We start from the raw sequence: 21,260 nt of genomic DNA, 5'->3' as shown, positions 1-21,260 counted from the left end.
ATGGATAGGCTTTTATAAAACGGGGGTTTATTTCACTACACAGTTACAGTCTTAAGGCCACAAAACGTCCAAGGTAACACCTCAGCAATCGGGTACCTTCACCGGAGGATGGCCAATGGCGTCCGGAAAACCTCTGCCAGCTAGGAAGGCAGCTGGCATCTGCTCCAAAACTCTGGCCTCAAAACGGCTTTCTCCCAGGGCGTTCCTTTCCAGCAAGCTTGCTTCTCTTCAAAACATCACTCCCAGCTGCAGTCAGTTAGTTCCCTCTCTTTGAGTCAGCTCATTTATATAGCTCCACCGATCAAGGCCCACCCTGAATGGGCGGGGCCACGCCTCCATGGGAACATCTCGTCAGCATCATCTCCCACAGCTGGGTGGGGCACATTCCAAGCAAATCCAACCAGCACCAAAAACTTCTGCCCCACAAGACTACAAAGATAATGGCATTTGGGGGACACAATACATTCAAACCGGCGCAGGAGGGTAGTGCTCTGAATAGTGAATATAAACATTCATATTAAGAACGTATACTTCCTACTATAAAACTAACACTCTGTTTTCTTTTTAATCAAGTTTTTTCATAACTGCAGTTAACATATATCAGTTCCCTTGAGTCTGATCACCGTGGATGAACTGCTAACATTAAATTTCTGCATCAGGAAAGCTAGGGACGGAAACTCAGACGGTAGTTAGCCCTGGCCGAGGAAGAACCTTTGCTTCATAGGCATCTGCCATAAATGACCTGCCAACATCGTAAGCATTATGGCCAGAGAATGGCAAAGAAATGGATTCAAAGCCATGAATTCTTTTTTTTTTTTTTTTTAATCATCATTTTATTGAGATATATTCACATACCACGCAGTCATACAAAACAAATTGTACTTTCGATTGTTTACAGTACCATTACATAGTTGTACATTCATCACCTAAATCAATCCCTGACACCTTCATTAGCACACACACAAAAATAACAAGAATAATAATTAGAGTGAAAAAGAGCAATTGAAGTAAAAAAGAACACTAGGTACCTTTGTCTGTTTGTTTGCTTCCCCTACTTTTCTACACATCGATCCATAAACTAGACAAAGTGGAGTTTGGTCCTTATGGCATTCCCAATCCCACTGTCACCCCTCATAAGCTACATTTTTATACAACTATCTTCGAGATTCATGGGTTCTGGGTTGTAGTTTAATAGTTTCAGGTATCCACCACCAGCTACCCCAATTCTTTAGAACCTAAAAAAGGTTGTCTAAAGTGTGCGTAAGAGTGCCCACCAGAGTGATCTCTCGGCTCGTTTTGGAATCTCTCTGCCACTGAAGCTTATTTCATTTCCTTTCACATCCCCCTTTTGGTCAAGAAGATGTTCTCCATCCCACGATGCCGGGTCTACATTCCTCCCCGGGAGTCATATTCCACGTTGCCAGGGAGATTCACTTCCCTGGGTGTCTGATCCCACGTAGGGGGGAGGGCAGTGATTTCACCTTTCAAGTTGGCTTAGCCAGAGAGAGAGGGCCACATCTGAGCAACAAAGAGGCATTCAGGAGGAGACTCTTAGGCACAAATACAGGGAGGCCTAGCCTCTCCTTTGCAGCAACCGTCTTCCCAAGGGTAAAACTTATAGCCATGAATTCTTAAACATAAAAACAGTTTTATCTTATTTAATTGATTCCATAAAAATATCAGATTTTTCTTAGAGTGCTTTTTGTGAAATAAAATTCTATACAAAATCTTTTAAATTTAGTATGCTAATAATAAACAATTTTCAGGGAGTTGGTAACTTCTAAAAAGTATGTAACGTTTGAAATGACATATCAAATATATTTATTGTTACCATTAAAAGTTTATTCTACAGATTTAGAGAAAGCTTTCTTTCTTTGCATTAATTGTAAATTGAAAAAGTTTGGAAAAAGTATGAAAGTTCATTAATGTTTTCATTAACATATATAGGAAGAAGAGGAAGACCAAAGTAGTTTTAAAAGCCAATATTTTAAGTTCTTCATATTAACTGCATTTAAAATTTAATTTTTTTAGGATTAAAAACATATGTGCATTTGCCTCATATGAATCTGTGACTAAGGAAAGATACTCAGCATATGCAATACTTATTTGTGGAAAATCCCCTCAACTTTCCCTTACAAATCTATGAAGCGAGACTATTTCAGTTATCATGACATGACATATTGTAACTGCAGGTATACTGTATATGTCTTCCAAAAATCAGCAGTACACTTTCTAACTTGTGAAAAATATGATGATATTACTTTTTAAAAGGAAAATATTAAAATCGGTCTTTCTACAGTTGTCTTTTACTGGTATAAACAACAACATAAGTTATTTGATTTTTACCTGTATGTGCATAGGAGAATAGTTTGTAATAGTCTAGCAAAGAGGTGAACAGTTTTGAAAAAGAAACTGATCACAGAGACAAATGAGGGAGGAATACAGATGGAATGGCAGCTGATCAGATATACTGATGAAGTACAAAGATTACCAAAAGATTATGAGATTTGGGTTTCTTTATCCAAGATGAAGGCACTGTAAAATGTGAGGAGAAACGTGCTAAAGCAGTCAGTAATGAGACAATAGCAACAATAACCATAAAAACAATCTTCATTGTATTTAATCTGAGTTAATGATAAACTATCCAAGACACTCTGAGGTCCTCTTCACAGTAAATACATTTTCGTAGTACTGCGGTGGAAACATGACTAAACTGGGAGTCCAATAACTTGGATTCCAATCCCAGTTTCACAGTGGCCTACTGACTTTCGCAAGCCAGTTAACCCTCTGTGTCTTAAGGGTTTTTTTAATAAAATGACGGGCCTAAACCAGATTGTACTGAAATTCCTTTCCGTTCTTGTATCCCATAGTCCCACAAGTCTAAGGTAAGTAACAGATATGAATAGTACACAGGACTGATATGAGGGAGAAAGTGTCAAAGTAGTCAGTAAACTATGTATTTCCTAGTCCAGTCAGCTTTTTTGGGGGGGGAAGGAATCAAAATTTATTTCTGTAATGAATGGATAATTTAACATTAAGAAATCTATTGATTTAATTCATTACATTATCAGATTAAAGTACGAAACCAATATAGTCATCTCAAAAGATGCCAAAGAACAGTTTGATAAAACTTATTACTAATTAAAAGCAACTTTAAAAAATCATAGTAAGCTGGGAAAAGGAAAAAAATACATCAATCCGATAAAGGTATATATCAGAAACCTGTAATAAACATTATACTTAAAGACATTTGGCAAAACTGGTTAGCTGTATCCCATTATCCATTCTCTCCTTCTGCACTAATAGAAAACCTGAAATTTAGCTGGGATCATAGACGCCTGGGATAAAAACTACTTTTCTCAGTTTCCCTGGCCACTAGATGTAGCCATGTGACTAGAAGCTAAGTCTGACCAATGGGATATAAACAAAGGTATCATGTGCAACTTCCAGGAAGTGTCCTTATCAACAAGGATGAATTTTAAAAGCCCACAATATCAAATTGCAAAAGGCTACATACATTATACCAACTATGTAAATGGTTTAAAACATACAAAATAATAAATATAACTTATAGGTACACATAAAATGATAGCATATATAAAATGTGCATGAGAAAGAAACACCTATATCAAAGGGAACGGAAAGGGAAGAGGGTGGTGCTTTAGCTGTATTTGTAACATTTCATTTCCTTAAAACTAACAAAAGCAATAGCAAACGAGCTCTGAACCAAATATGGCAAAATAGGTTCATTGCTAGTAAACCTGGGCCAAATTAAATAACGCAGGAATTAAATTATTAAATAATAAATCATATTATTTTCTACGCTTTTCTATGTGTATCAATTATTGCATAATTTAAATTTTTTAATAACAAAAGGAAGCCAAAATAAAACAGCAGGAGTGAATGTGGAAAGAGAAGACATCCCAACCACGTTGCTTTGTTTTTCTTGGATTCCAAGATGACTGAACATGTATGAACCTCCAGGTTTGGACTACTTGCCCTTCCCTAAGGAAATGTCCCAAAGCAAAGGCTAAAGGTAGTCACTCTGATTTGTCATATCCATAGATAGTTTGGATGAGGGAATCAATTCAGATGCTCTATTACTAGTAATAGATTATTAAATAACTGCAAGCAGAGTAATTCATCTCATATCTTTATTTCATTATTTACTGGAGGTTTTGTTTTGGCTGAATTTACCTAATAAAACTAAATTGAGATAGTAGAAGATAAAATGTAAACATAGCCCATTCATAAACAGTAACAAGAATCATGAAATACCTAAGAATACACCTAACAAGAAATATGCAAGACCCATATGGACAAAACTATAAAAATTTACTGAAAATTATAAAAGTAAATCTAAATGGGAAGATATTCAATGTTCCTGGGTGGAAACATCAAATATTTTATAAATATTAGTTCTCCCCCAAATTGATCTAAGTTTAAATGAAATCCCAATAAAATTAACCTTGATAAGCCAATTCTCAGATTCATCTGAAATAGAAAATGCACAAGAATCTCCTGGAATATTTTTTAAAAACAATGAGAAAAGGCAATCCATATCAGATAATCAGATATCTAAATGCACCATAGAGCTTTAATAATTGAAAGAGTGGTATTGGCAGGAGAACAGAGATATAGAACAGAATAGAGGGTCCAGAAACAGATTCATATATATACAATTTTAACATAATAAAGATTCAAAAGCAAAGAGAATAAACATAATAAATATATATATATGGTTATAACCTAATTAAAATGTGCACAAATATAAATTCCAAATGGATTAAAGAACTAAACATAGTGAACAACAAAATTACAATTATCAAAAATTTCCCTATTTTATGGTGGGAAAGCAACTCCTTAAGCTAGAAACAATACCTAGACGTCATAAATGAAAAAATGGAAGTTTGGATTTCATAAAAATTGAGACAAACTGGGAGAAAATATGTGCAACATATTAACAATCAGAATATATAAAAAAGACCCTAAAATCAATAAGAAAAAATCCAATATAAAACTTAGCAAAAGATTTAAAGAGGCCAATATAGAATATAGAATAAGAACTAAAACGGCGAATACACATATGAAAAAGCAAGAACAAACTGGGAGCCTGACAAAATCCGGTTTATTGGCCCATTGAAATTAGGAGGCTGCACTTAGGAACTGTGGGGCAACTCACGAAACAAAGGAAAACAGAATTATTTAAGGATTCTGGAGTGGGTAGTGTTTAGATGACATTTAAATAAAGTAGCGTTTTGATAGGCTCAAAACAAAACAGGGCTATGTGTAAAGGGATCAACATCCAGTTTGGACTGTTTCCTTGCAAACAATAAAGACAGATTTAGAATGTTGTATCCAGAAGCCGCTTCTCTGAAGCTCTGCACCTGAGTTATAAATCCAGGCTGCATCTCTGTCAAATATAACTCAGATCCTCCAGGCCACAGAGGGATGTTCATTCTTAATGGTATAATTTCAAATGCCAAAATTTCTTATATTTATGACTTTAGAGAAAAACTCAAGTTTTTCAATGAGTAAGAAAGCAGTAGTTACTCAAAAGGATTGCTGCAGCATGTCCTTGGGAGACATATTGTTTTATGTTAAATTTGCAGGTAGCTTTGTCATGGTTATTCCAGCTTGATGGATAGTGAAGCAGATTTTTACTTTCTCAAGACTGAGCTAATTTTTACTCTCCAAGTGTCATCCTCAATTAGAAGCAGTATGTACAGGACTACTAGTTATCTTACCATGTCAGTGACCACTTCTCAATTAATCTATGCCTAAAGATTTTATATGGTAAAATATCATGGCCCAAACAACACACACACATGCACGCATACACACATATGTCCTATTGCAATAACTACAGTCAAGTGTTGGTACTATGATGAATGACCAAAAAAACCATGCAATGTATACAATAAAACCTGAAGGCCTTTTCATTGTGTAGGAATGCTCTAGGCTCTAGAATAGTGCCAAAAACAAAACATTAATTTAAAACCTTAGGTAATAACTTCCTAAACAAGTAAATATTCCATATTTGGTCCCCTCAAAAATGTGAAATTATTATCCTCAGTTATGGCCTTTGGCCTTTATTTTCCTTACCAAAGATTAACAAATATTAAACAGTGAAGTTTTTTACCCAGTTTTAAGACAAAAAGTTTATGACATTGGCAATCTTCTGTGAGTAGCTGAAAGAATCTCTGTCAAATCTATTTAGTTTAATCATATAAACAATGATTTCCAAGAACTGTTCAGAAATACGCAATTCTCTGCTTAGGCCAATTCAAAAATATGCACACTAGAAGGGGAGATGGAATTATAGAAAATGTTATTTGAAAAATTAATGAAGGTGAAAGGCTGAATGAAAGCAGCCATTTCCTAGGGAATTGAAGAACAGGATAAATATTAAATGTTTTTGGCTTTGTAACTTAAAATAGCGTTATAAGTAAAGGCTACTCTGTAGAACCCAGTTTTTATATGGTCCCCTCTATCTCGGCCTGCCAAAGGCAGGAAAGATTCTAAAGACAATAAATCAAATACTGAACACTTATTTGATGAGGACACGCAGAAGTTGATGACATTCTCCATACATCCTCAAACAATTTATAGTCTAGGTAAGGAAAACAAGATACACAAACATATAGAGAAAGATAATAGGCAATTAACCATAAGAGCAAAAATGAGTGTTGAGGGAAAGTGCTACAAGCTTCAGGCATGTGTGCACATGTGCACTCTCTCTCAACTCTGAGTTAAGGAATGGAAGAGGTAACTCCAACAGTCAGTCATTACACTTTCAAGCAATTTAACTGATGACAGCTCATAGCCAAGTATAGTCTCTCAAGGTCTAGACCCTTTTATCCTCCCAAATGTTCAACTAAAAAAATCTTTTGGGGGCTGAAAAATAACCTAGTGAGCAGATTGCAGCTCTCCTTGGGGATTTGTCTTTTAGAGGGGGAGTAGGAAGATGTGCAGGGAGGGCTCTTCCTGGCCTATAATCCATTCAGCATGTGAGCTACCCCCTAAGTCTAAAACATGCTGCAGCTTAAGGTTCTTAGCCCACTTGTCCACATGGATCCTATACTCTGACTAATGGCTCAACTAAACACATACTGCTAGAGCCATTCAGCCATCACCAGCCTTTTGCAATGCCAGCTGCTTAACAATATGGATGTCACCATTACAACCATCGATTTTAAAAAGGCATACAGGTGATAAGCAAGACTGAGTTAATAGCTGTATATCTTTTTGGTGTTTCCCCTATGTAATATTTTTAATATCTATTGGTTCTGTTGCTTTTTTGTGTATTAACACAATCTTTCATTTTACAAAAAAAAAAAAAGGCATAAATTTTGTGCCAGTTTGGATATATTATATCTCCCAAGAAAAAGCCATTATCTTTTAATCCAACTTCATGGGATACTGGGATTAGGTTGTTTCCATGGCCCACCCAACTGTAGGTGATAACTCTGATTAGACCATTTCCATGGAGATGTGGCCCCGCCCATTCAGACTGGGCATAGTTTACTAGAGCCCTATATAAGAGCGCAGACAGAAGGAGCTCACTGCTGCAGCTGAGGGACACTTTTTGAAGACGGCTGTTGGAAGCTGACACTGACATTTTGGAGGACGCCATTTTGAAATGCAACCTGGGAGCAAGCAGATGCCAGCCACGTGCCTTCCCAGCTGACAGAGGTTTTTGGACGCCATCGGCCATCCTTCAGTGAAAACACCCTATTGCTGATGTCTTACCTTAGATACTTAATGGCCTTAAGACTGTAACTTTGCAACCAAATAAACCCCTTTATAAAAGCCAATTCATTTCCAGTATTTTGCTTTCCAGCAGCATTAGCAAACCGAAACACATGTGTACTTGAAAAAGCCATTTTTTTCAAATCAATTTAATTAAATTATTGTAAAACTAGGTAAATTAAGGCCCTTTATTTTACAGTACCGTTAAAAATCATACATCAAAGTTGAGAAATGAAGTACAACAACAAAACAGTTTATTACACACTGAGTTTAAGTCTCCCAACTACCAGAAAAGCTCTTGGTTATTTAAACAGATCAAATATAACTCAAATAACTCAAACCTCCCTGTAAAACCTTTTAATAAGAGCTACAAATTCAAAGCAAAACTGTATGGAAAGAATTCCACTGTGTCTCTTTCCACCAATTCCACCCTCTTTCTCAGAATCTGATACCAGTGAGCAGAAAAATAGTTAGAAGCTGGTCAGAAGAGCATGAAAATCAGCATTAGATATAGACAATCCCCAGCTGATTACCCAAAACTAGACAACCACACATTTACTACATAAAATAACTCCAATATCTAAAATAAAGAATTATGCCACAAATAAAAAGTAGTTCAACTTCCCTCAAATATTTTAGAAACCCATTTCCTAATAAAGTTAACTGTACATATCCAAATTAATAATAAAAAAAACATATTGAAATTTAATCTTTAGTGTTGTAAGGGAACAAAGTACCAAAATAATAGAACTGTATGGGCCAAAATAATGGGTCAAAATAATTGGCCAAAACAATGGAATTGTATTTTGAGGGCATTTGAAAATGATCAAGACAGGTAAACCTCCAGTTAATTTCAGAGCCATCCCACCAATTAGAGGGGAAGGAGCATTAATGAAATCACAGCACAAATCTACATACAATCTTCACTATCCACACTTATACAAAACATATGCATTTTTAAAAGCCCAGCTTAAAACCTGAATCATCTCCCTTGATTCATTTATATTTGGCAAAAACTTTATTGATACCCATTGACAAATGCAAATAAAACATTCCCCAGGTGACAGATTATTGTGAGTATAATTAACAGTGCTGAATTGTGCGTGAATGTGCTTGATAGGAAAAGTTTAGAGTCATATATGTTACCAGAAGGAAAGCCAGAGGTTTAAACATGGGACTGCATAATGCAGGAAATCTTGTGGTGAACAATCACTGTGATCAACAATACAAATATTAGAAATTTCCTCCATGAACTAAAACAAATGTTCAAAACTATTACAAGAAATTAATAATCAAGTGATATGTGGGGAAAATACACTTGTTGCAAACTATGGACTATAGTTAACAGTAATATCTTAATATTCTTTCATCAACAGTAACAAATATACCACACCAATGCTAGGGGATCAATGATGGGGGAGAGAGAAGGGATGTGGGATGTGTGGGGTTCTCTCTTTTTTTTTTTTTTTTTTTTTTCCTGGGGTAATGAAAATATTCTAAAATTGATTGTGGTGATGAATACACAACTATGTAATGATTCTATGAGCTATTGATTGTATATTTTGGATGGATTGTATGGTATATGACTATATCACAATAAAATTACACTAAAAAAGGAAAAGAAAAAAAAACAACAACACATTCTCCAAGCATTTCAGGAGAGTAGCTGGTTAAATGGTGTGCTGGTTTAGATGTATTATGTCCCCCAAAATGCCATATCTTTGATGCAGTCTCGTGTGGGCAGGAAATGTATTGCTGTTCTTTGGGTTGAAGACTTTCGATTGGATGTTTCCATGGAGATGTGATCACTCAACTGTGGGCAAGATCTTTCATTGGATAATTTCCAAGGAGGTGTGGCCCTACCCATTCAGCATAGGCCTTGATTAGTTTACTGGAGCACTATATAAGCTCAGACAGAAGGAGCGAGCTTGCTACAGCCAAGAGGAACACTTTGAAGAACACACGGGAGCTGAGAGAGGAACTGTGGTTTACAGAGACATTTTGGAGATGACCTTTGGAAGCAGACTTTTGCTTGGGAGAACCTAAGAGAGGACAAACGCCCCAAGAGCATCTGAGAGTGACATTCTGGAGAGAAGCTGAAGCCTAGGGAGGAATGTCCTGGGAGAAAACCATTTTGAAACCAGAACTTGGGAGCAGAAGCCAGCCACGTGCCTCCACAGCTAATAGAGGTTTTCCGACACCATTGGCCATCCTCCAGTGAAGGTACCCAATTGTTGATGACTTACCTTGGACACTTTATGACCTTAAGACTGTAACTATGTAACCAAATAAATCCCCTTTTATAAAAGCCAATCCATTTCTGGTGTTTTGCATTCTGGCAGCATTAGCAAACTAGAACAAACGACATCAATACTCCTCAACGCTAATACTAATGCATCTAGCATATCTCTTCCAAAGCGATGGCCAGGCAAGGATTAACTCTGAACAAGCGAGAGTCAAATCCTTTTCCAATGTTCTTAACAAAATAGTAACTATGAAAACAACACTTAAAAATTTTAAGTTGCAGACTCAGACTTACAAAATTTCAAAGTAAGAAGCACCCCAGCAATTACCAATGCTTCTCAAACTTTTCTGATTCCAGACCACCTCGGTTATACAAACATACCTATTCTGCCTGTTTCCACATTCTCAGTATAAAGTCAGCAGCAGCAAAGAATTTGAGGGAAACAAAATAATAAAAAGGACCACAAAAAATGTAGGCCCATTAATACATATTTAATTAAAAGACATGACAATATAATATTAATATATTCAGCATTTACTATATGCTTACACTAATTCACTCATTTCTTCCTCATAACTGCCCTATGAGGTATATATTATTATCTCAGTTTTACAGAATCACTGATAAGTTCAAGAGGTTTATCTTATGAATTAAAAAAAAAACTACTCTCTGATGATGATGATGACCAACCCTTACATAGGCTCTACTATGTGCCAAGCACTGTTCTAAGCCCCTAACTTACATATACTCATATATTCATAAACTTCAATAACCCATTCATTTGTAAAATACGAGGTAAGTAGTACTAGAATCCATGGGGGAAATGAGGAAACTGATGCATACAGAGGTTGCATAATCTGTAGCCACACACCTACTATGTGGCAGAGGCAGAAAGCAGTCTCACATAATCTGGTCCCAGAATATGTTTGATTTATATAACAAACCTGCAGTCATACAACTAATAAGCAGAAAAGCCAGCAATTGACTCCTAAAATTTTGCTTTTGCCTCTACATCAAAATGTTCTCCAATCTATCCATTAAGAGTCTTTCCAGGAAAGCTGACATTAAATTATACCACATCTAAAAATAGTGGTGGTATTTACAAGATTCTCAAACATATGATCAGGGTATCTTCAATTCTTTGTCCAAACATCACAAGAAAATAAAGTTGACCACATACCTAATCCTGACTTATGTTCTATGGTACATGATAATATAAAACCAATTATTTCCTATAAGATGTACTTCACCTGAAATGACTGAAATTAAAAATAAAAAGGTATCACTGTTCCATCAAAATCAAAATTCTCCTTTGCATACCCTAAGTTTTGCCCAGAAATTTAAAAATCTTGGATTCTAAGATTTATATATATATATATATATATATATACACATACACACAAATATATATATATATATAATATTCCTTTCAGTAATACATTATCTTTATGAATGTATTATCTAGAATTTTGGGTTCCCAGCAAGTGCTAACAGACTTTCTTCTGAGAACAATCTTTACAGGCTTTGTTGTACCAGATAAGGTTCTCAGTAACAAATACATGAATCTCAAAAGTCCCATATCATAGTCTCTTTAGAAAGGAAAATAGATGGGAACAATTAGACAAGCCCAAAATGAGGACCATTCTACAAAACAACTGGCCTATTCTATTCTAAAATGTCAATATAATGGAAGGCAATATAACGAAAGACAAAGAAAAGATGATTAATTATTCCAGATTAAAGGAGACAAAAGAAATGAGACAATGTGTGATCCTGAACTAGAAAGCTGATGAAATTTTAATATGGATTATATGTAAGATGATAATAATGAAAATGTTAACATTCCTGAATTTGATAATTACATTGTGATTAAATAACAGATACATACAGAATACACAGGGATGTAGGATCTTGACTTACTCTCAAATAGTTCGTCATCATGATCATCATAATGATGATGCAGGAGGCGGAGAAGTAGTAAATATAAAGAGAGATGAAGTCAATGTGACAAAATGTTTGCAAATGGTGAAACTGGGTAATAGGAAAACAAGTGTTCATTCTATCAATCTGACAACTTTTCTGAAGGTTTGAAATTATTTTTAACAAATATTAAGGGGAAATGCAAAAGATGAAAATCATTATAACATGAAAAAAATGTGACTTACTCAGAGCCACTCAGTGACTAATAATTAACAAAAAAGATACATAAGTCATTGTTTAATCACTAGATTATTCTATTTTCTTTCCCTTTATTTTTCATAAAGTTTAAGTACTAACACTCTCTTCTGAAAACTCGTAAAAGAGAGGGCTCTCCTAGTTAATTAAAACTTCTCTTTATTATACCACAACCTACTCTATAAAACTTTTTTTAATAATCAGAATGTTTATTTATGCATTTGTCTCCTTAATGAGAAACAACTGTCTGATTTCAAACAACAGAAGTATAAGTTAACAAATAAAATGCTTCAGCAGTTAATAAAAGCCAAAACCTGAAGGTGTTTTTGTTCTAGAAACCAAAGAGATTTTAAAGAGATGGCTAATAGATGCGAGGACTAAATGAATATCTTCTCAAATCATTTTGTATCTCCAGTCTTTCGCCTTACTTCCATCTCCCAAATTCACCGTTTATTCCAAACACAGGTGTTGCTTGTCAGCAAACAAAATGTAACTGCCTTTAACTTCTATGTCTGTTAAAATCCCATCTTCCAAGCTGACAACTATTAATCTCCATGATGTCCACCTTCTCCTCTAAATGTGGGTGGATGTGGAGCTGGCAAAGAGGGATAAAGGGGGTTTCTGGGGTGCTGGTATTATTAAAAGTCTATCAATTAAAAAAAATTTCTCCTAGAAGCCTTCTTACTGATACTGCCAATTTCTGATTACTCTCAAACTCCCTACCTGCCCTCTTGGCTTGGTGCAGGTTGATTTTTCTATCTATAGTTTGCTATGACTGTTGTCATAGCACCACAAGAGTTCTTGGTTCCTCAGTTACTGGCAAACTCTTAGAAAACAGCAACAATGTAAAAATACTCAAGTGTCCAAATCCGGTGAGATATAGATAGATAGACAGAGATAGAAACAGAGATATTTAATGACTAGATATTATGTTAGAAACACATGAACCAAATCCAGGGACAGTTCAGTGCAGTTTCAGTATCACCATTTTCAATTCAATAAGGACTTGAATGTCTCATTGTAACATAAAAGATCTGAAGCCTGTATTGTTTTCAAAGTTCATTAAAGACATCAAGTGTAACCTAGAACTTTTCTAATCATTTCCACTTAGGAATGTCAGCATTTGTTTTATAATAACCTTCAGGATTTTCAGATCAAATACATATTTCCATAAAACAGTAATAGTTAACAGGCAATCATTTTCCCTCCATACTTTTGTAGACCCAAATTCTTTAAAAACAGCACTACAGGTCCTACCTGGGAGACTTCTTTGTTCATAATGAGTCCTCAAAACAGATATGGTCAAATCTCGTGCTCCACAGGGTGGTCTCCAGGGAAATGGAGGAAAGTTGTTTTCCAGAGATGGCTCTTGTCTCTTCGCTTTCACTTTATTTAAGGCCAATTATACAAACCACTAAAACAAATGAGAAGAAAAAAATAAAAGCAGAAGGGAGGTTACATTGTCATTTTATTCTCTAAGAAAAGATAAAGGTCAGAATTGCTAAGGAAAGAAAGAAATTGCAATGTATAAGGCCAAATGTAAAAATATTTCCAAAAGACAGTGGATGAAGATCTGATTTTACAGCTGAAGGCCTTTCTGATGATTACATAATCCTATCTGACACTGTTGCTTAAGTACTGCATAATTACAACCTGCCCTCAAACTTCTGAAAGACCCATTAATATGTGTTCTAAAATTTGTTTTTGGTTGCATCTGTATGTTTATCCTTATTCTTACTTTAGAAAGACTTTTTCATATTTTCAGTTTACATTTAATTCTCTTTGATTTCATGTAATACTCCTCACTATATTTAAAGTTACTATGATATTTTATTTCAAATTTTTTATTGAAAAAATTTATAAGCTTTCATATTCCCAATACTTGCAAATAAAGTGAAATGAGCTCTGGTCCCAGTATTTGTGGACTATCTTATAGTGGACTAACTTGCTCACATATAACAATGATAAACTCTGGACAAACAAAACAAAACTATCTGAAGACATTGCAATGTGACCATAAGCAGGCAGAAAATGTAGGGTATTTGATCACTGAAACAAAAGGGAACTGTACTGGATGAGATGTCTGCTTAGATGACTTTCCCCTAAGACACTCTACCCAGCACTTCCCCTGAACTCTGGAAGACTAGACCTAAACGTCTTATTGGCTTGAGGCATTAGAGAATGTAGTTTGGGGCAGAAAGTTAGATAAGGGGAAGGAAAAATCATGGTAAGAAGGGAGGCGCAGTGGGGGAAGCCCTCAAAACTGTATACAAATGTCCCTCAAATACTTGGGTGATCCCTGAACAGCTCATGCACAGGAAAACTTCAAGTAGCCCAACAGAAGGCAACAGCTGTAGACTGAAAAACCGAGCACAGATTTTAGCTGCTGCCCACCACAGGAGAAACACAATTTGCATTTTGAATCCTGCCAAGTTCAAAGGGCTTTCCATAGAAACCACAGAATGACCACATCTCAGGAGTAAAAACTGTATCTCAGAATTAAGGATTCTCTCTAAGTCTAAGGGCAAAACTGAAATACACCTGGCCTGACAAAGTGTAAAAACCAAGCCTCCACAAGTTTAAGGTGATCAGCCAGTAATTTTTTTACCTTTTAATTTTGAAATAATTATAGACTCTCAACTTTATAAGAAGTTGCAAAAGTAATATAGAGAGATCTCATGTACTCATCACCCAGCATCCCTCAATGGTGACATCTTATAGAGCATTATCTACAGTGTGTTATCAATATCAACATCAACTGGCACTCTAGTGCCAGTTTTTTTTTTTAGCAGTTTTATTGAGATATATTCACTCACTATACAATCCATCCAACGTATACAATCAATATGATGACAGTGCCAGTTTTGCATGCATTCTTCTCATGTCTTAGTTTATAATTCCATATGTTGCTATATATATAGATTCATATCTATATGAGACACAGAACTGTTCTGTTGCCAAAAAGAAAATCCCTTTTCTGTCCCTTTATAATCATGCCTCCCCCCTCCCTTTCCCAAACTCCTGGAAACCATTTATTTGTTCTTTACCTCTGTAATTTTGTCACTTGGAGAATGTTGTATAAATGGAATAATATAGTATGAGCCCCTTTGTGGTTTGCTTTTTTTGATGTAGCATAATGCCCTTGAAATCCATCCAATTTGTTGCATATATCAACAGTTTGCTCCTTTTTATTGCTAAACAGTATTCCATGATATGGAGGTACCCTAGTTTCTTTCACCATTCACCCACTGAAGTACACTTGGGGTGTTTTTTTGTGTGTTTATTTGTATGTTTGTTTTTAGTTTTGGGCTACTAAAAATAAAGTTGCTCTGAATATTTTTGTACAGGTTTTTGTGTGAACATAAATTTCCATTTCTTTAAGATAAAAATGACCAGGATTGTAACTGCTGGGTTGTATGGTTAAGTGTATAATTATCAGCCAGTAATTTAACTGTCTACTATAACAAAATCAAGACTTTTTAGAGAAAGATAATCCACAATATCCAGTATACAATTAAAAAAACAATCACTAAGCATGAAAAGAAGCTGGTAAACGTAACGCAGGATCAAGAGAAAAAGTGGTCAACAGAAATACACTATAAGATGGCCTAGATGTTGAAATCAACAAACAAGGACTTTAGAGCAGTTATTATAAATATGTTCAAGGACTTAAAGAAAAAGATGTTATAATCAGTAAACAGATGAGAATTACTGGTAGCAAATGGACATTATAAAAAAGAAATATATGGAAATTCAAGAAACAGGTCAACGTCAAATTTTAAAAATTTACTGGTTAGGCTTAACAGTAGATTTGAAATGTCAGCAGAACATGTCAGTGAACTTTAAGTCAAAACTATAGAAATTACCCAATCTGAAGCACAGAGAAAAAAGATATTTTTTTAAATGCCAGTAACCACTGGCAATATCAAAATAGATTTCCAGAAGGAAAGGAGAAAGAGGTTGGAGCAGAAAAAGTAACTGAGGAATACAATGGCTGGAAATTTCCAAAATCTGGCTAAACACAAACTATCAGATCCAAGTGCCTCAGTGAATCACACTCAGGATAAACAGAGTTTATCTACACCTAGGCAAATCATAGTTAAACTGCTGAAAAACAAAGATAAAGAGAAAATTTTGAAAGCTGTATGAGAAAAATAGCATATTACATATAGGAAACAAAAACACAAATGATACTGAGTAGAAATAATGGAGGCAGGAAGACAATGAAATGATTTCTTCAAAGTGCTGAAAGGAAAAAAACTATCAACTCATAATTCTACATCCAGGAAAAATAACCATCAAAACTGAAGGCAAAATCAAAAAACTTGAAGATGATCAAAAATGGAGATAATCTGCTCCCAGCTGGATATATAGGAAATGATAAAGGAAGTTTTTCAGCCTAAAGAGAAATGACACCAAATGGAAACTCAGATACATAAGAAGGAATGATAAGTGTCAGGAACAGTAAACATGAGAGTAAATTTAAAAGACTATATACATTTTTTCTTGTCTTAATTTCTTTGAAAGGCAAGTTATGGTTTATACAAAACAAAAATAAAAACAAAACAACACTGGCAGTTTATAACATATTTAAGTGTTAATTATATTAAAATAATAGCGTGAATGATGGGGAGGGTGTAAAGCATTCTACTCTTGCAAGGCACATTTTATATGAAGTAATTAAATATTAACTCTAAGTAGACTAAGTAAGGACAAATATGATAATCCCTAGAGCAACCACTTAAAAAAAACAGAAAGTGGAGTTTAAAGGCCATAAAAGAATTTAAAAATATAAATAGGTATAGTTAAAAAATAAACAGAGGAACTTTTAGCATTATTCTAAAAATATCTGGTTTATCCAAAAGAAGGCAAGAAAGGACGAACAAAGAACAGACAAAACAAAGACTAAAATTGTACTCTAAACCCAAACACATCAATAATTATATTAAATGTAAACTGATTAAATATTACCATTAATATACTATAATATATGCTGTCAATGAGATAAGCAGTTTAAAGATAAAGATACAAATAAGTTGAAAGATTAAAAAATGGAAAAAGATATATTGTGCCAACAGCAAACATAAGAAAGCAATATAAATAAAGATTTCAGGACTAGGAGTGTAACCAAAGTAAAGACGGAAGTTTCATAATGAGAAAAGAACCAAGTCATTAGGAAAACATAAGAATCACAAATGTGTAAGCACATAATAGAGCTTCAAAATAAAAGAAGCAAAAGCTGACAACTGAAAGGAGAAGTGGACAAACGTATAATTACAGTTGGTGATTTTAATACCCATCTCTTAGTAATTGATAGAATAACCAAACAAAAAATCAGTAGGATATAGATTTGGTTTTTGTAATACACTATTTTTTTAGAGCCGTTTTAGGTTTACAGAAAAAATGTGCAGAAAGAACAGAGTTCCCGTATACACTCTCTTCCCTACGTACACAGTATCCCTCATTATTAACATCTTGCATTAGTGTAGTACATTTGTTGGAATTGATGAAATAATATTAATAAATTATTATTAACTAAAGGCCATAGTTTACATCACAGTTGGTTCTCTGTGTTGTGCAGTTCTACAGATTTTAGACAAATGTATACTGACAGATGTATAATATCAAGTGTCCAACATTACAGCATCATATAGAATAGTTCACTGCCCTAAAACATGGTTTGGGTCCATCTATTCACCATTACCACATACCCCCACCCCCACCCCAACCTTCAAGTCCTGGCAATGACTGACCTTTTGACTGTCTTTATAGTTTTGCCTTTTCCAAAATGTCATATAGTGGCATTATATAGCACTAGCTTTTTCAGACTGGCTTCTTTCATTTAGCAATATATTTTAAGATTCCTTAGCTAGAAGTTAATACCTGATACTATCAAAGTCCAACCCAGTGGTCTGGACTCTTGGGGACGATTGTATAACAATGTAGCTTACAAGGGGTGACAGTGTGCTTGTGAAACCCTTGTGGATCACACTCCCTTTATCTAGTGTACGGATGGATGAGTAGAAAAATGGGGACAAAAACTGGAATTAAAATAGAGTGGGATGGGGGGATGATTTGGGTGTTCCTTTTTACTTTTATTTTTTATTCCTATTCTGATTCTTTCTGGTGTAAGGAAAATGTTCAAAAATGGATTGGGGTGATGAATGCATAACCATATGATGGTACTGTGAATAGCTGATTGTTCACAATGGATGACTGTATGGTATGTGAATATATTTCAGTAAAACTGAATTTAATAAAAAAAAAAAAAGGTTCCTCCATGTCATTTCGTAGTTTAATAGTTCATTTCTTTTCATTGCTGGATAATACTCCATTTTGTTCATCCACTGACCTACTGAAAGACATCTTATTTGCCTCCAAGTTTGGCGATTATGAATAAAGCTGCTACAAACATCCACATGCATAAGTTTTCAACTCATCTGAGTAAACACGTAGGGGTGTGCTTGCTGGATCATATGGTCAGTCTATGATCAGTTTCGTAAGAAACTGCCAGACTTTCCTCCAAAGTGGCTGCACCATCTTGCATTCCCAACACACAGTAGATGTGAACCAAACCGCTAGCCGGCTTGCCTGGATTCACATTCATACAGCCCTATACCCAACAACTGGCAAATATACATTCTTCTTAGTTCACATGAAATATTTCTCAAAATAGATCATATGGTGAGCCACTAAGGACAAGACCTGATACATTTCTAAACACTGAAATTTTAAAGAGTAGTACTCTGACCCCTAAGGAATTAAATTAGAAATCATTAACAATAAGATATTTAAGAAAAAAATCCCAAAAAGTTGGAATTTAAATAGCAAATTTTTAAATTAACTCAAGGGCAAAGAAGAAAGCACAAGGGAAAGAAAATACATCATACTGAAAGTAAAAATGCAACATATCAGACTTTGTTGAATTAATCTAAAGCAGCATGTACACTTTAAATGCTTATATTAAAAAGTAAAAGTTTAAAATCAAATACATAAGTTAAAAAATAAGAAAAATAGCATAATCAACAAAATTAAAACCCAAAATTACTTTTTTATAAAGATTTTTTTTAAACTGCTGAAACTTGAGCAAGACTGACCCTCTCCCAAAACAAAAACAAAAACAAAACAAAACAAAACAAAAGAAGGAGGAGGAAGGAAAAAAAGAACTAAATCACAAAATTCCAATATCAGGAATGGAAGGAAGGATATCACTACAGATCCTGCAAACATTAAAAGGTTAATAAAAATGATTCTGAACATTATGCAAATAAATACACAAATTTATTTGAAATGAAAAATACAAATTACTAAAACAGACACCAAAGAAACAGAATGCATCAATTAAAGAAATTAATTTGTTAAAACAAAACAAACTCCAGGCCCAGATGGCTTCATTGGTGCATTCTAACATTTAAGGAAGTAAAAATAGCAATCTTACACACCTTCCAGAACACAAAAGAAGAAGGACACGTCTTACTTATAACAGTTAATTTCATGTGTCAACTTGGCTAGGTTATGGGGCCTAGCACTGGCTTGATTGTCACTGTGAAGGTATTTTGTAGATGGATTTGCATCTAAACTCAGTTGATTGCATCTACAATCAACAAAGACTGCCCTCAGCAAAGAGGGGAATCTCCTCATCCAATCAGCTGTAGGTCCTAAAAGCCAGAACTGAGAATTTCAGAAGTCAGAAAGAAGAATATCTGCCTCTACTTTAGCCAGGCAGCTTCTCCTGTGAAATTCAATGTCAAATTGAAGCTTCAAATTGAAATTAAATTGAAATTCAATTTAAAAATGTGAGCCACCTGTCATGTGAGCCAATTCCTATAATCTCTTAATACATATCTCTATCTCTATCTCTATCATTATTTCTATGTATAACCTCTCAGTTGTGTTTTTCTGGAGAGCCCTAACTAATATACTTCCCAACTTGCTCTATTAGTCAAGCAGAACCCTAATAACAAAACCTGGCAAACACATTACCAGAAAAGAAAATTGGCCTAATAAATAGATGCAAAATAGCCAAATGAATCCAGAAATACGTAAGAAGGGTAATACAGCATAATCCAGTAGAGTTTACCCAAGGTTGGTTTAAAATTCAAATATCAATTAATGTAATTCACCATATTAACAGAATCAAAGAAAAAAACCATATAAACAAACAAACAAAAAGCATCTGACAAAATTCATTACCCATTCACAATAAAACTCTTAGCAAGTTAAGAATTAAGGTAATTTCCTTCTACCTGATAAGGGGCATCACTGAAAATCCTACAGCTAGTATTTTATATGAGGGTGAAATATTGAAAGCTTTTCTCCTAATAGTAAGAATAAAGCAAGAATGTCCACTCTCATCACTTTTATTCATCACTGTAGTGGGTGTCCTGGAGGTCCTGGTCAGTATAAAAAAAAAAAAAAACAAGAAAAAGAACTGACAGGAAGTTTGGAAAAGAACTAAAATTGCCTTTATTCACACAAACAAACAAACAAACAAAACACACACAGTTTTGCTGCAAAACAACTACTATAATAAGTGAATCTGGAGTTGGGAGGTCACTCTGCTGGACATTCTTATGCACTATATAGATAACACTTTTTAGGCTTTAATGTATCGGAATGGCTAGAAGTAAATATCTAAAACTACCAAACTCCAACCCAGTAACCCTGACTCTTGAAGATGGTTGTATAACAATGCAGATTACAAGGGGTGATAGTGTGATCATGAAAACCTTGTGGATCACACTCCCTTTATCCAGTGTATGGATGGATGAGTAGAAAAATGGGGACAAAAACTAAATGAAAAATAGGGTGGGATGGGGGGGATGATTTGGGTGTTCTTTTTTATTTTTATTTTTTATTCTTATTCTGATTCTTTCTGGTATAAGGAAAACGTTCAAAAATAGATTGAGGTGATGAATGCACAATTATATGATGGTACTGTGAACAGTATACCATGGATGATTGATTGGTATGTGAATATATCTCAATAAAACTGAATTAAAAAAAAGCTGATAGAAGTGTTTACACTAAAGGTTTGGATATGAAGAGAAAAGGAAATCTCCCTGGGTCATCTCCTGAAGTGGTCACA

General features: G+C 34.7%; 1 protein-coding gene across 2 annotated transcripts in view; it reads right to left on the bottom strand.

Moving 5' to 3' along the window:
• The window catches only part of NCOA1 (nuclear receptor coactivator 1), a 296,364-nt gene that overhangs the window by 119,441 nt on the left and 155,663 nt on the right, over positions 1–21,260 (bottom strand). For both annotated transcript variants that reach the window (XM_037813217.1, XM_037813216.1), the window contains exon 3: positions 13,430–13,586. The gene's annotated coding sequence lies outside the window, so the exon portion shown is untranslated. The remainder of the gene's footprint in view (positions 1–13,429; positions 13,587–21,260) is intronic.

The sequence above is a fragment of the Choloepus didactylus genome, chromosome 20, assembly GCF_015220235.1.
Source record: "Choloepus didactylus isolate mChoDid1 chromosome 20, mChoDid1.pri, whole genome shotgun sequence".
Classification (NCBI taxonomy): Eukaryota; Metazoa; Chordata; class Mammalia; order Pilosa; family Megalonychidae; genus Choloepus; species Choloepus didactylus.
The sequence above is the reverse complement of the archived record's forward strand: the minus strand, read 5'-3'. Positions and strand labels throughout refer to the sequence as shown.